This window comes from Helianthus annuus, chromosome 12 (genome assembly GCF_002127325.2).
Source record: "Helianthus annuus cultivar XRQ/B chromosome 12, HanXRQr2.0-SUNRISE, whole genome shotgun sequence".
Lineage (NCBI taxonomy): Eukaryota > Viridiplantae > Streptophyta > Magnoliopsida > Asterales > Asteraceae > Helianthus > Helianthus annuus.
This window is the reverse complement of record NC_035444.2, coordinates 105,042,891-105,059,660: the sequence shown is the minus strand read 5'-3', so window position 1 is coordinate 105,059,660 and position 16,770 is coordinate 105,042,891.

Genomic DNA, 16,770 nt, shown 5'->3' with positions numbered 1-16,770 from the left:
GGACTGCTTAAGGATTCATTATTCTATGATGATCTTGTTATGACACCATGCAGGAATTTAGATGAAGTAAGAACTCGAGCACTCAGGTTTATCCGGCTAGAGGATGACAAGAGGATCCAGGAGAGACAAGTGGGATCCTCAAAACCAGAGAAGCAAGGATCCTCCTTCAAGAGCAACAAATTTAAATCCTACCATAGAAATGAGAACAAGAATGTGCATGCTGTTGACCAGGAAGAGGATGATGAAGATTATCCTCCAATCTCAGAATATTGTTTCTCCGTTGATAATCATGAACTGATCCTTGCAATGCAGAATCTAGGTGAAAAAGCTAGATGGCCTAGGAAGAATGATAAACCATCCGGGACCAAAGATAAGTCCAAATGGTGTGCATACCATGAGGATTTCGGGCATCTAACTGAAGATTGCATAGCCTTAAGAAAAGAAATCGGATACCTGCTAAGCAAGGGGCATCTAAAAGAATTGTTGGGGAGAAAAAAGCAAAGGACCCAGGATCCTGAAAGGATCCCCGAAAAAGCTCCAGCACCTCCGGCAGACGCACAAGTGATCAACTTTATATCCGGAGGATCAGACATCTGTGGTACATCCTTTTCAGCGGCCAAAAGACATGCAAAAGAATCAAAAATGGATAATGGAGAAAGGCCTATTAGAACCTCAAGTGTCTCAGAAGGGAAGATGATAACATTTGATGAGGATGATCGCATCAACATTCAGGATCCTCACCATGATAGTTTAGTTATCACTCTCTTTATCTCTAACCATTTTGTCCGCAGGATCCTTATTGACGGAGGGAGCTCAGTGAACATTATCCAGCTTGATGTCCTGAAGAAGATGGGAATCCCAGAATCAGACATCACACCAAGATCCTCCGTGCTTGTAGGATTCAGTGGGGAAACGAAGAAAACTATGGGGGACATCAAACTCCCAATCTACGTGGAAGGATTACATAATTACCAAAAATTTTGTGTTATTGACTGTTTATCTTGTTGCAACGTTATCCTTGGCAGGCCTTGGATACATGACATGAAAGCAGTTCCATCTACCTACCATCAATGTGTGAAGCTCCCTAGCCCATGGGGAATAATCAAGATCGACAGTGATCAGCAAGAGGCTAAGGATTGCTATACCTCATCCATGAAGCCAACCTCGAAGCCAAGGGAGCAATAGCAATTACAGTATCCTCCGAGGAATGTCTTGGAGGCAAGGGAACAAGATGTGGACGAAATCCTCTTGGATCCTAGTGATCCTGAATCAAAAATCTATATCGGATTAGGGATCCTTGGCAAGATGAAAGAAGACTTAATATCCTTCCTCAAAAGAAGAAAATCTACCTTTGCTTGGAAACATGAAGATATGACAGGTATATCTAAGGATATTATTACTCACAAACTTGGCATTGACAGGTCTATCAAACCAATCCATCAAAAAAGGAGGAAGTTTGCACCGGAAAGGAATGCCATTATCCAAGAAGAAGTAGAGAGACTACTTCGAGCAGGTATGATCAGAGAGGTAAAATATCCAAAATGGTTAGCCAATGTGGTCGTTGTCCAAAAGAAAAATGGAAAGTGGAGGGTATGTGTCGACTTCACTGATCTGAATAAGGCATGTCCCAAGGATCCTTTCCCATTACCCCACATTGACTCCATGGTGGATGCAACAGCGGGGCATGAACTGTTAACCTTCATGGATGCATCATCTGGGTTCCAACAAATCCAGATGGAACCATCTGACCAAGAGGATACAGCCTTTATGACCCCAACAGGTTTGTATTGTTATATTGCCCTGCCTTTTGGATTAAGAAATGCAGGTGCAACATATCAAAGGCTGGTAAATATGATGTTCAAAGATCAAATTGGAAAAACTATGGAGGTGTACATAGATGATATGGTGGTCAAGTCAAAGAAAGCTGAGGATCACCTAAGGGACTTGGAAGAAGCATTCGAGGTACCAAGGGAGGATAACACGGAAGCTGATGCATTGGCCAACTTAGGATCATCCTTAAAAATTCCAGAAGACATAAGTATCCCTATCATCCATATCCTGGCTCCTGCTATTGAAAATCAAGTGGCCATGGAAATAGAAGAGGATACTGCAGTAATCCCTAATGAAGAAGCTCAATCTTATTCAGGATCATGGATCCCACCAATCATGAAATACTTGCAAAACGAAGAGATTCCAAAGGGAGAAAATCCTAGAGCTTTCAGGATCAAGGTATCTCAATTTACAATCTTAAATAATGTGTTATATAAACGATCCCTTGCAGGACCATATCTAAGATGTATTGAGGATCCTGAAATTGAAGAAGTATTGAGAGACTTCCATGAAGGAGATTGTGGAAACCACACTGGGGGCAGGGCATTATTCTCAAGGATCCTTAGAACAGGATACTACTGGCCAACCATGAAAAGGGATGCTATAGAGTATGCTAAGAGGTGTGATCCTTGCCAAAGACATAGCAATATCCTTCACCAACCAGCTGAATTACTACACCCCATACCATCCTCTTGGCCATTCATGAGATGGGGAATGGATATAGTTGGCAAGCTCCCTAAAGCACCTGGTGGAAAAGTATTTATGCTTGCCATGACTGACTATTTTTCCAAGTGGATAGAAGCTGAAGCCTTCGCTCAAGTCAGAGAAAAGGAAGTCATATCCTTCATTAAAAGAAACATTATAACTAGATTTGGCATTCCCTCTGAAATTGTATGTGATAATGGCTCCCAATTCATTGGAAGCAGAACCACTAACTTTTGTGACAGTTGGGGAATCAAGATGATAACATCAACACCAGTTCATCCACAAGCCAATGGTCAAGCAGAATCATCCAACAAGATCATCATCAACAATCTGAAGAAGAAGCTAGGATCCAAGAAAGGAAAATGGGCAGAGGAGTTACCTTATGTGCTATGGGCTGATAGGACAACTCCCAAGAATGCCACCGGTCAAACACCTTTCTCTTTAGTATTTGGGGCAGAAGCAGTGATCCCAACAGAGATGGTGATCCCAACTGCTAGAACAATTGCTCGTGATCCTGAAGAAAATGCTGCAATCCTAGCTCAGGATTTGGATACTATTGAGGAAATCAGGGATCTAGCTAGAATAAGGATGGCAAGCTACCAACAAAGAATGGCTGGTACCTACAAAAAAAATGTCAGGATAAGGAAGTTCCAAGTCGGAGATATGGTGTTGAGAAAAGCATTTCAAAATACTATCAATCCTGCTGACGGGAAGCTAGCACCAAAATGGGAAGGTCCCTACTTGATTGAAGCTGAAGCAGGAAAGGGGGCATACAGGTTGCTAACCCTGGAAGGAAACTTGTTACCAAGAGCCTGGAATGCTGTTCACTTAAAGAAATATTTCATGTGAACATGATCCTTCATGCATGTGATCCTTACATTGAAGTATCCTTGAAGGATCCCGGAGATATCAGTGATCCTTACTCTGGTAATACGCTTATCCTAAAACTATTGCACTTTCTTACTTTTTGCCTAAGGATAAGGATCATGTATCCTTCATCCTCTACTCACAAACCATTTGAGTTATGATAGTTCAGGTATCTTCAGCAAATCGTCAAAGATCTCCAAGAGCACCACAGATCCTTGGGTCCAACCCCAGTTATCCTTGGGATTATCCCCAGTTTCCGCCAGCAGCGCACGATGATCCTGATATAGTTCACGTCTTTGGGACCAGTACCCACTTTCGGGGCTGACAACCTCATCGTACTGGCTATATTTAGGATCCTACGTATAATGGTAGACGTACCATACTTCCGTTCCTAAGGTTTCTAACATTTTCACGTTAGCTAAGGTTTTGACATTTTCATGTCACTAAGTTTGGATAGTCGCCAGTAAGGGCCATACTCCAGTTTACATACGATCCTTTGGGCTTGTCCCCAGTGATCCTTCGGGATCATCCCCAGTTATCCTTTGGGCTTGCCCCAGTGATCCTTCGGGATCATCCCCAGTTATCCTTTGGGCATATCCCCAGTTACTAATTTATCTTTTACATTGGCTTAGTCCCAAGTTATATCTCACTTTTCAGGTTTTGGAAGTCTAAACATGTAGGGATCCTTAATCCTTCTTAACTATCAAAGTCTTATCTATGATTGTCTTGATTGAGGGTTAGGATCCTAACTCGGATCCCCAGGTATGATCCTTGACTATTTTGATTATACTCATTATCCTAACCGACCCTTATACTTTGACAACCAAACCTATGATCCTTGAACTAAAGTACTTTGAAAACTTTCAATATCAGGATATTTGATCTAGGATCATATCCTAAATTTGGATAACATATTTTCAACTCTTGCTACTTTAAAATATACTACAAAAACAACTGAGAAACAAGAAGATAAGGATAACAACACAAGGTAAGCCAGAAAAGTTAAGTTATATTATTAAATAAAAGGATCATTAACCCTTTCAAAAAGTTGTCAAAATTGCCAACCCACATTTCTACCAGCAAAACGTGGCCCGTCCACATGGGTTGGCAAAGGGTGTCCATTGTCTATGCGGTCTTAGCATTATGCAGGAAATTAAAAAGCGGCAGGATCACAAAGGTTTCATCCCCAAAACAGAGGATCCCTCCACCTTTTGCAATCCTACCCATTGTTCAAAGGATCCAGGATCCTTAACCCTAAAAACTATTGTTCGAAGATTACAGACCATAATTGTTTCAAACACCACAAACCACTATCAAAATTTAAAAAATTGGGCTCCGGCTATGTCTAGAAGTTTCCATCATTGCCCAATCTTGCAACTCAAACCTTCGCTGCACCATCACCACCAGCTCCACTTGCCTCCCCCTGATCCTTACCGGCATCTCCACCTTCAAGCATAGGGATATCCTCAACATCGTCGCCATCCTCCAACTCTGCTAGCCTCGCCTTCCAGCCTTCAATATCCCATGTGCTCTTATCAAAGGAAGGATCCTGAGCCTCCGTGGCCATCTGCAGTTGTATCTTGTACATAGCTATCGCGGCAGAGACTTTAGCGTCCTGAGTAATGTCATGCTTCTCATAATCGAACTTGATCAATGCTTTGACAGCCTCATCCTTAACAGCCCGGATCTCCTTCTCAAGATCAGTGATCTTGAGATCCTTCAGCACACCCATTTGATGAAGGTCGGCAATCTGGCGATCCTGATCTTCAACGTGGCTAACATAAGATTCTATTTCAGTAAGTTTCTGCAAAAATAACAGGATATAACGTCAGACACGGGTGATCCTCAAAAACCATCAGGATAACCAACAGGGGCAGTGATCCTAACCTCGTTGATAGAATCAAGAAACTGCTGGCGAATCAGGGGAAATCCTTGAAGATCCTCAGAAACTTTCCTCTTCTTTCCCTTACCCCTAATGGGTAATTTAGGGGCTGAAGCAGAAGGACTAGCAACAGAAGTCTTCTTCTTCGAAGACGTGACCTTGGCAAGATCATCAATCCCAAACAAGGAGGCAGATTTGGCAGACTTAGCGGATTTCCCAGCACCTACACAATCAAAACAAGATAAGTCTCCTAACTAATTTAATATTTTTTGCCTAGAACTTACTTTTTGGAAAGGATACTTACTTGACATTGTGGCAGACGCGGAGGATACTTCTTGTGAATCTCGGATGGTGATTTGAAAACTTCTGACCTCAGGGTTAAGCCTTTTAAAAGCTAAAACTCTTTCTCTTGTAGCAGGGGTTAACTTGAGATGAGCGATGGAAATAGCTGCAAAGGAAAAAAGACATTAGTGATCTTCATCAAATGAGACAGGACTGATAGTGATCCTTCGAGGATCCTCTACCCTACCATGAGTGGCCCACTCCTTGGGCAGATCATTCCCATTAGGGAGGCAATCCCTTCTCACGAAGAAGAAACGACGCTTCCAATTTGTGTCATTCTTGGTAACTTTCAAAACAGGATGATCCTCCCCGGCCTTCCGTTTCAACAAATATCGATGAGAACCAAACGTGGTAAGATCATAAAGTGCGGCCAACTCCGTCATCCCCAGATCAATCCCTCTCTCCTCAATGATCCTTTCGAAGGTATACAGAACCCTCCAGATCATCGGCATAGCTTGGATATAAGAGATGCCGGTTAAAGAAAAGAAGGATTGGGTGAAGGATGGAAAAGGATATGAATACCCTATGGTGAATGGAGTAGCAGGAAAAGCCACCCAGGTATCCGAAACGGAGTCACTCAGAGCGGTAGGTGTGAAGGACTTGAAAACAGCATTCGCCGGAAAGCAATGACGAATTCTGTCTATGTGAACATCAGTAAAGCAACACCTCTCCGTAGGAGAATCCTTGATAATCCCCTGGCTTTTTAAGGGACTATCCTTCTTGGGATCCTTGTGTGGAGAATTCCGGAGCAACATGTTTGTGACGGGATGGAAACAGAGTAGAAGCAGAAAACAGAGCAAAGAGAAAAGAAAGAGAGAAAGAGAAGGATACCTGATCAATCTTCGGTGCAGAATATAAAGGGAGTGTATCTTGAATTTAAATGCAAACTGATCCTCACCCTATCTCCTATTTATAATCATGATTTGCAGGGATTGTCACATCCATGACGTAATGATCGTAACGGCTAGTTCAATATTAACGGCTAGTTACTCGGAGTTGCCCGTTGGAGATAAGATCAAAACAAAATACAACTCGTTAATTTTCAATCAACTCCTTATATTTTGGGGGCAATTGTTAGGGCTGGATTTTTATTATAGGTGATCCTTACACATGATCCTAACCAGTGATCCTTGTTTCTTTGGCAGACAGTGATCCTCAGCAGGACTTCAGGATCAGGATCATGGGACATTATGGTGATCCTCATACTAACGACCACTTCCGCTTCATACAATATTGTTTTGCAGGAACATCTAGCAGGATACGCTCTAGGCATCATGATCCAGGGACGCGTCTTCACAATTATGGCAAGAGCTAAATCAGAGATAGACGTTGCACAGGATATGGAAACATGGCTTGATTTATGGGCGGCTATTTAGGCTAGATTGTCTTTATTTCTAAAGGGGTAATGAGCTGATAATTAGTCCTTTTACCTAAAATAGGTCACCTACACTTGTATATATACCACTCTCCATCATTTGGAAGAGGACACACGACATACAACGCAACTCTCACACACTTAGACACCAAAAGCAATAGTGATCCTTGTACTCAGCTCATTATCATCCAAAGTTGTAATCATATTTTTGTTATATTGAAGCTGGTGATCGGTAGTTGCCATCACCCGAGGTTTTTTATGCCGGAGATCATTCATTGATCAAGGGCTTTTTCCTCGTATAAATCATTGTGTCTTTGCATCTTTATCACAGAAGTGATCCTTTACTTTCATAATTAACCAAGCATCATACCCCGTTTTCATAAAGTTTGGTTACATTATCCTTGTGTGATTTTTGACCAAAACACATACCATGAGGATTTCGGGCATCTAACTGAAGAATGCATACCTTTAAGAAAAGAGATTGGATATCTGTTAAGAAAGGGGCACCTAAAAGAATTATTGGGAAGAAAAAAGCAAAGGACTCAGGATCCTGAAAGGATCCCTGAAAAGGCTCCAGCACCCCCGGCAAACGCACAAGTGATCAACTTTATTTCCGGAGGATCAGACATCTGTGGTACATCCTTCTCGGCGGCCAAAAGACATGCAAAGGAGTCAAAAATGGATAATGGAGAAAGGCCTATTAGGACATCAAGTGTCTCAGAGGGGAAGATGATAACGTTTGATGAGGATGATCGCATTAACATTCAGGATCCTCATCATGATAGTCTAGTTATTACTCTCTTTATCTCTAACCATTTTGTCCGCAGGATCCTTATCGATGGAGGAAGCTCAGTGAACATTATTCAGCTTGATGTTCTGAAGAAAATGGGTATCCCAGAATCAGACATCACACCAAGATCCTCCGTGCTTGTAGGATTCAGTGGAGAAACGAAGAAAACTCTGGGGGACATCAAACTCCCAATCTACGTGGAAGGATTACATAATTATCAGAAATTTTGTGTTATTGACTGTTTGTCTTGTTGCAATGTTATCCTTGGCAGACCTTGGATACATGATATGAAAGCAGTCCCATCCACCTACCATCAATGTGTGAAGCTCCCTAGCCCATGGGGAATAATCAAGATCGACAGTGTTCAGCAGGAGGCTAAGGATTGTTATACCTCATCCATGAAGCCAACCTCGAAGCCAAGGGAGCAATAGCAATTACAGTATCCTCCGAGGAATGTCTTGGAGGCAAGGGAACAAGATGTGGACGAAATCCTCTTGGATCCTAATGATCCTGAGTCAAAAATCTATATTGGATCAGGGATCCTTGACAAGATGAAAGAAGACTTAATATCCTTCCTCAAAAGAAGAAAATCTACCTTTGCTTGGAAACATGAAGATATGACAGGTATATCTAAGGATATCATTACTCACAAACTTGGCATTGACAGGTCTATCAAACCAATCCATCAAAAAAGGAGGAAGTTTGCACCAGAAAGGAATGCCATTATCCAAGAAGAAGTAGAGAGACTACTTCGAGCAGGTATGATCAGAGAGGTAAAGTATCCAAAATGGTTAGCCAATGTGGTCGTTGTCCAAAAGAAAAACGGAAAGTGGAGGGTATGTGTCGATTTCACTGATCTGAATAAGGCATGTCCCAAGGATCCTTTCCCATTACCCCACATTGACTCCATGGTGGATGCAACAGCGGGGCATGAACTGTTGACCTTTATGGATGCATCATCTGGATTCCAACAAATTCAGATGGAACCATCTGACCAAGAGGATACAGCCTTTATGACCCCAACAGGTTTGTATTGTTATATTGCCATGCCTTTTGGATTAAGAAATGCAGGTGCAACATATCAAAGGCTGGTGAATATGATGTTCAAAGATCAAATTGGACAAACTATGGAAGTATACATAGATGATATGGTAGTCAAGTCAAAGAAAGCTGAGGATCACCTAAGGGATTTGGAGGAAGCATTTGATATCCTTGATAATTATAACATGAAGCTTAATCCTTCAAAGTGCCAATTTGGTGTTAAGGCAGGTAAATTCCTAGGATATATGGTAACTCAGAGGGGCATTGAGGCAAGTCCGGAGCAAATTAAAGCACTAATAAACATCAAGTCCCCTGCCAATGCTAAAGATGTGCAAAGGCTAACAGGCAGGATAGCAGCTCTGAACAGGTTTATATCAAAATCCTCAGAAAAATGTAAGGAATTTTACGATATCCTAAGGAAGAACAAGAAATTTGAATGGACTGAGAAACATGAGAATGCTTTACAAGCCCTTAAAGAATATATGTCCTCAGCACCAGCATTATCAAAGCCCGAAAAAGGAGATGTGTTATCCTTATATTTGGCGGTATCCTCAACCGCTGTAAGTGCTGTCCTTGTTAAGGATCACGAAGGTACACAATATCCTATCTACTATGTAAGTAAGAGTCTACTTGATGCCGAATCCAGGTACTCACACCTCGAAAAACTTATTCTTGCATTAATCATGGCATCAACTAAGCTAAGGCATTATTTTGAAACCCATACTATTGTTGTTAGAACTAACTTTCCAATTAAGAATGTCCTCAGGAAACCAGAGATGTCAGGAAGAATGGCTAAGTGGGCAGTAAAGCTTAGTGCCCATGATATAAGATATGAGCCAAGAACAGCCATTAAATCCCAAGCACTAGCTGACTTTGTGGCTGATTTCAGTAGTGATCTACAAAAAGAAGCAGAATTGGAGGTCCAACAGCTGGATGTGACCAAGGATCCTTGGATACTACACACTGATGGATCCTCAAATGTCAAGGGCACAGGGCTCGGGATACTACTAAAATCGCCACAGGGGGACATAATACCCCACTCCATAGCCTGTGAGTTCCAAGCAACTAACAATGAGGCTGAATATGAAGCCTTAATTGCTGGCTTGCAAATTGCTAAGGATATGGGGGTAAAATATCTTAAAGTATATGTAGACTCATTATTGATTACCAATCACTTTAATGGATCCTATGCTGTTAAAGGTGAAAAACTAACCAAATATTTAGAGATAGTCAAAGAATTGGCACTCTCTTTTGTTTCTTTCAGCTTAACACAGGTACCAAGGGAGGATAACACGGAAGCTGATGCATTGGCCAACTTAGGATCATCCTTAAAAATTCCAGAAGACATAAGTATCCCTATCATCCATATCCTGGCTCCTGCTATTGAAAATCAAGTAGCCATGGAAATAGAAGAGGATACTGCAGTAATCCCTAGTGAAGAAGCTCAATCTTATGCAGGGTCATGGGTCTCACCAATCATGAAATACTTGCAAAACGGAGAGATCCCGATGGGAGAAAATCCTAGAGCTTTCAGGATCAAGGTATCTCAATTTACAATCTTAAACAATGTGCTATATAAACGATCCCTTGCAGGACCATATTTAAGATGTATTGAGGATCCTGAAGTTGAAGAAGTGTTGAGAGACTTCCATGAAGGAGATTGTGGAAACCACACTGGGGGCAGGGCATTATTCTCAAGGATCCTTAGGACAGGATACTACTGGCCAACCATGAAAAGGGATGCTGTAGAATATGCTAGGAAATGTGATCCTTGTCAAAGACACAGCAATATCCTTCATCAACCAGCCGAATTGCTACACCCCATACCATCCTCTTGGCCATTCATGAGATGGGGAATGGATATAGTTGGCAAGCTCCCTAAAGCACCTGGTGGAAAAGTATTTATGCTTGCCATGACTGACTACTTCTCTAAGTGGATAGAGGCTGAAGCTTTTTCTCAAGTCAGAGAAAAAGAAGTTATATCCTTTATCAAAAGAAACATTATAACTAGATTTGGCATTCCCTCTGAAATCGTATGTGATAATGGTTCCCAATTCATTGGAAGCAGAACTACTAACTTTTGTGACAGTTGGGGAATCAAGATGATAACATCAACACCAGTTCATCCACAAGCCAATGGCCAAGCAGAATCATCCAACAAGATCATCATCAACAATCTAAAGAAGAAGCTAGGATCCAAGAAGGGAAAATGGGCAGAAGAGTTACCTTATGTGCTATGGGGCTGATAGGACAACTCCCAAGAATGCCACTGGTCAAACACCTTTCTCTTTAGTATTTGGGGCAGAAGCAGTGATCCCAACAGAAATGGTGATCCCAACTGCTAGAACAAGTGCGCGTGATCCTGAAGAAAATGCTACAATCCTGGCTCAGGATTTGGATACTATTGAGGAAATCAGGGATCTGGCTAGGATAAGGATGGCAAGCTAACAACAAAGAATGGCTGGTGCCTACAACAAAAATGTTAGGATAAGGAAGTTCCAAGTCGGGGATATGGTGTTGAGAAAAACATTCCAAAACACTATTAATCCTGCTGACGGGAAGTTAGCACCAAAGTGGGAAGGCCCTTACTTAATTGAAGCTGAAGCAGGAAAGGGGGCATACAGATTGCTAACTATGGAAGGAAACTTGTTACCAAGAGCCCGGAATACTGTTCACTTAAAGAGATACTTTATGTGAACATGATCCTTCAAGCATGTGATCCTTACACTGAAGTATCCTCGAAGGATCCCGGTGATGTCAGTGATCCTTACTCTGGTAATGTCCTTATCTTAAAATTGTTACATTTCCTTACTTTTTACCAAAGGATAAGGATCCTGTATCCTTCATCCTCTTCTCACGAACCATTTGAGTTATGATAGTTCAGGTATCCACAGCATATCATCGAAGATCTTCAAAAGCAACGCAGATCCTTGGGTCTAACCCCAGTTATCCTTGGGATTATCCCCAGTTTCCGCCAGCAGCGCACGATGATCCTGATATAGTTCACGTCTTTGGGACCAGTACCCACTTCCGGGGCTGACAACCTCATCGTACTGGCTATACCCAGGATCCTACGTATAATGGTAGACGTACCATACATCCGTTCATAAGGTTTCTAACGTTTTCACGTTAGCTAAGGTTTTGACACTTTCATGTCACTAAGTTTGCATAGTCGCCAGTAAGGGCCATACTCCAGTTTACATACGATCCTTTGGGCTTGTCCCCAGTTATCCTTTGGGCTTGTCCCCAGTGATCCTCCGGGATCATCCTCAGTTATCCTTTGGGCATGTCCCCAGCTACTAATTTATCTTTTACATTGGCTTAGTCCCAAGATATGTTCCATTTTTCAGGTTCTCGAAGTTAAACAAATAAGGATCCTTAATCCTTATCATCCATTAAAGTTTTACTTGTGGTTATCCCGATTAAAGGTTAGGATCCTAACTTGGATCCTCAGGTATGATCCTTAACTATTTTTAATTTCATTATTCATTTGAAAAACCTTTAGACCTTGACAACTGAACCTATGATCCTTAAAATAAACTACCTTGAAAATTATCGATTATAGGATATTTGATCCAGGATCATATCCTATATTTCTTGAACATGGTTTGCTTAACTATTGTTACAAATATATTTCTAAAACAATTGGAAACTAAAAAGATAAATAAAGGATAACAACACAGGATAAGCCAGAAAGATTAAGGTTATATTATTAGCAAAAGGATCTTTAACCCTTGCAAAAAGTTGTCAAAATTGCCAACCCACGTTTCTACCAGCAAAACGTGGCCCGTCCACATGGGTCGACAAAGGGTGTCCATTGTCTATGCGGTCTTAGCAGGTACAGGAAAGTAAAAGCGGCAGGATCACAAAGGCTTCATACCCCAAACAGAGGATCCCTCCACCTTTTGTAATCCTACCTATTGTTCGAAGGATCCAGGATCCTTTACCCTAAAAACTATTGTTCAAAGATTACAGACCATAAATTGTTCACAAACCATCAACAACCACAAAAAACCACTACCAATCCTAAAAAATTGGGCTCCGGCCTAGTCTCGAAATATCCATCATCGCCCAATCCAGCAGCTCACACCTTTGCTGCTCCATCACCACCAGCATCTCCACCTTGATCCTTCTCAGCATCACCACCTTCCAGCATGGGGATCTCCTCTGCTTCGTCCTCATCCTCCAGCTCTGCCAATCTTGCCTTCCAACCCTCCACGTCCCATGAGCTCTTGTCAAAGGCAGGATCCTGAGCCTCCGCAGCCATTTGTAATTGAATCTTGTACATAGCAGTTGCGGCAGAGACCTTGGCATCCTGGATGATCTCCTGCTTCTCGCCATCCATATCAATTAGCCTTTGAGCAGCCTCATCCTTTGTAGCCCGGAGTTCCTTCTCAAGATCAGCTATCTTGAGATCCTTTAACACGCCCATTTGTTGGAGGTCGGCGATTTGGCTCTCCTGATCCTCGACATGGCCAAGGTAGGTCTCAATCTCGGCAAGTTTCTGCAAAAGAGAAAAAAGGTAAGTTCAGGATCAGGTGATCCTCAAAAAAGCAGGATATACAGGCAGGATATACAAGCAGGATATTAGAGAAGGATAACCCACAGGGGCAATGACCCCTACCTCATTGACATAGTCAAGGAACTGTTGGCGGATCAGGGGAAATCCTTGGAGATCCTCGGAAGTCTTCCTCTTCTTTCCCTTACCCCTAATGGATGCTTTAGGGGCTGAAGCAGAGGGACTGGCAGCAGAAGTCTTTCTCCTCGGAGACTTGACGTTGGTGAGATCATCTATCCCAAACTTGGAGGCAGACTTGGCAGATTTGGCAGACTTCCCAACACCTACACAATCAAAACAAGATAAGTTCCCTTACTAATTAAACAATCTAGCATATAACTTACTTTTTACAAGGATACTTACTTGACATAGTGGCAGATGCGGAGGATACTTCCTGTGAATCTTGGACGGTGACTTGGAAACTTCTGACCTCAGGATTGAGCTTTTTAAAAGCTAAGACTCTTTCTCTTGCAGCAGGGGTTAACTTAAGATAAGCAATGGATATAGCTGCACAAAAAATAAAAAGACGTTAGTGATCCTCATCGTATGAGACAAGTCTGATAGTGATCCTTCCAGGATCCTCTACCCTACCATGAGTGGCCCATTCCTTGGGCAGATCCTTCCCATTTGGGATGGAATCCCTTCTAACAAAGAAAAAGCGACGCTTCCAGTTTGTGTCATTCTTAGTAACCTTGAAGACAGGGTGATCCTCCCCAGCTTTCCGTTTTAGCAGATATCGGCAAGAACCGAACGTGGTAAGATCATAAAGTGCGGCCAACTCTGCCATCCCCAAATCAATTCCCTTCTGCTCGATGATCCTCTCGAAGGTATACAGGACCCTCCAGATCATCGGCATAGCTTGGATATAAGATATGCCGGTTAAAGAAAAGAAGGATTGGGTGAAGGCCGGAAAAGGATACGAATACCCTATGGTGAACGGAGTAGCAGGAAAGGCCACCCAGACGTCTGAAACAAAGTCGCTCAGAGCAGTAGGTGTGAAGGATTTGAAAATAGCATTCGCCGGAAAGCAATGACGAATCCTGTCTACATGAGCATCAGCAAAGCAACATCTCTCCGTAGGAGAGTCCTTGATGATCCCTTGGCTTTTTAGGGGACTACTCTTCTTGGAATCCTTATGTGGAGAATTTCGAAGCAACATACTCGTGGTGGAACAGAAACAGAGTAAAAGTAGAAAAAACAGAGCAAAAAGAAGGAAGAAAGGAAAGAGAGAAGAAGAGGATACCTGGTCAATCTTCGGTAGCGATTATAAAGGGAAGATATCTCGAGTTTAAATGCAGAGTGATCCTAACCCTATCTCCTATTTATAATCATGATTTGCAGGGATTGTCACATCTATGACGTAATGATCGCAACGGCTAGTTCGATATTAACGGCTAGTTATTTGGAGTTGCCCGTTGAAGATAAGATCAAAACAAAATACAACTCATTAATTTGCAATCAACTCCTTATATTTTGGGGGCAATTGTTAGGGCTGGATTTTTATTATGCATGATCCTTACACGTGATCCTAACCAGTGATCCTTGTTTCTTTGACAGACAGTGATCCTCAACAGGACTTCAGGATCAGGATCATGGACCATTATAGGATCCTCATGCTAACGATTACCTTCGTTTAATACAATGTTATTTTGCAGGAACATCTAGCAGGATACGCTCTTAGCATCATAATCAAGGGACACGTCTTCACAATTATGGCATTAGCTTAATCGGAGATAGACGTTGCAAAGGATATGGAAACTTAGCTTGATTTAAGGGCGGCAATTTAGGCTAGATTGTCTTTTATTTCTAAAGGGGTAATGAGCTGATTATTAGTCTTTTTACCTAAAATAGGTCACCTACACTTGTATAAATACCACTCTTCCTCATTTGGAAGAACACACGACAACACACAACACAACTCTCACACGCTTAGACACTCGAAACTATAGTGATCCTTGTACTCAGCTCATTATCATCCAAAGTTGTAACTATTTTTCTTATATTGAAGTTTGGTGATCGGTAGTTGCCATCACCCGAGGTTTTTTATGCCGGAGATCATACATTGATCAAGGGCTTTTTCCTCGTATAAATCATTGTGTCTTTGCATATTTCACATCGAAGTGATCCTTTACTTTTTCTACAAACCAAGCATCATACCCCATTTACATAAAGTTTGGTTGCATTATCCTTGTGTGATTTTTGACCAAAACAATATGGTAAACCCAGAGGGGCATCGAAGCAAGCCCGGAACAAATCAAAGCATTGGTGAATATCAAATCCCCTGCCAACGCTAAGGATGTGCAAAGGCTAACAGGCATGATAGCAGCCTTAAACAGATTTATATCCAAATCCTCAGAAAAATGTAAAGAATTCTACGATATCCTAAGAAAGAACAAGAAATTCAAATGGACTGAAAAGCATGAGAATGCTTTAAAAGCCCTCAAAGAATACATGTCCTCAGCTCCAGCATTGATGAAACCAGAAAAAGGAGACGTGTTATCCTTATATCTTGCGGTATCCTCAAAAGCAGTAAGTGCAGTCCTTGTTAAGGATCATGAAGGTACACAATATCCTGTCTATTATGTAAGTAAGAGTTTACTTGATGCTGAATCCAGGTACTCACACCTTGAAAAACTTATTCTTGCACTAATTATGGCATCTACTAAACTAAGACATTATTTTGAAACCCATGTTATTATTGTTAGAACTAATTTTCCAATTAAGAATGTCCTCAGGAAACCAGAGATGTCCGGAAGGATGGCTAAGTGGGCAGTAAAGCTTAGTGCCCATGATATAAGATATGAGCCTAGAACAGCCATCAAATCTCAAGCATTAGCAGACTTTGTGGCTGATTTCAGTAGTGATTTACAAAAGGAAGCCGAATTGGAAGTCCAGCAGCTGGATGAAACCAAGGATCCTTGGATACTACATACTGATGGATCCTCAAATGTTAAAGGCACGGGGCTTGGTATACTACTAAAATCGCCACAGGGGGACATAATACCCCACTCCATAGCTTGTGAGTTCTAAGCCACTAATAATGAGGCTGAATATGAAGCCTTAATCGCTGGTTTGCAAATTGCTAAACATATGGGGATCAGGTATCTTGAGGTATACGTGGATTCATTGTTAATCACTAATCACTTTAATGGATCCTATGCTGTTAAAGGTGAAAAACTAACCAAATATTTAGAGATAGTCAAAGAATTGGCACTCTCCTTTGTTTTCTTTAGTTTGACACAGGTACCAAGGGAAGAAAATACGGAAGCTGATGCATTGGCCAATCTAGGATCATCTTTGAAGATCCCAGAGGATATAAGTATCCCCATCATCCATATCCTGGCTCCTGCTATTGATAATCAGGTGGCCATGGAAATAGA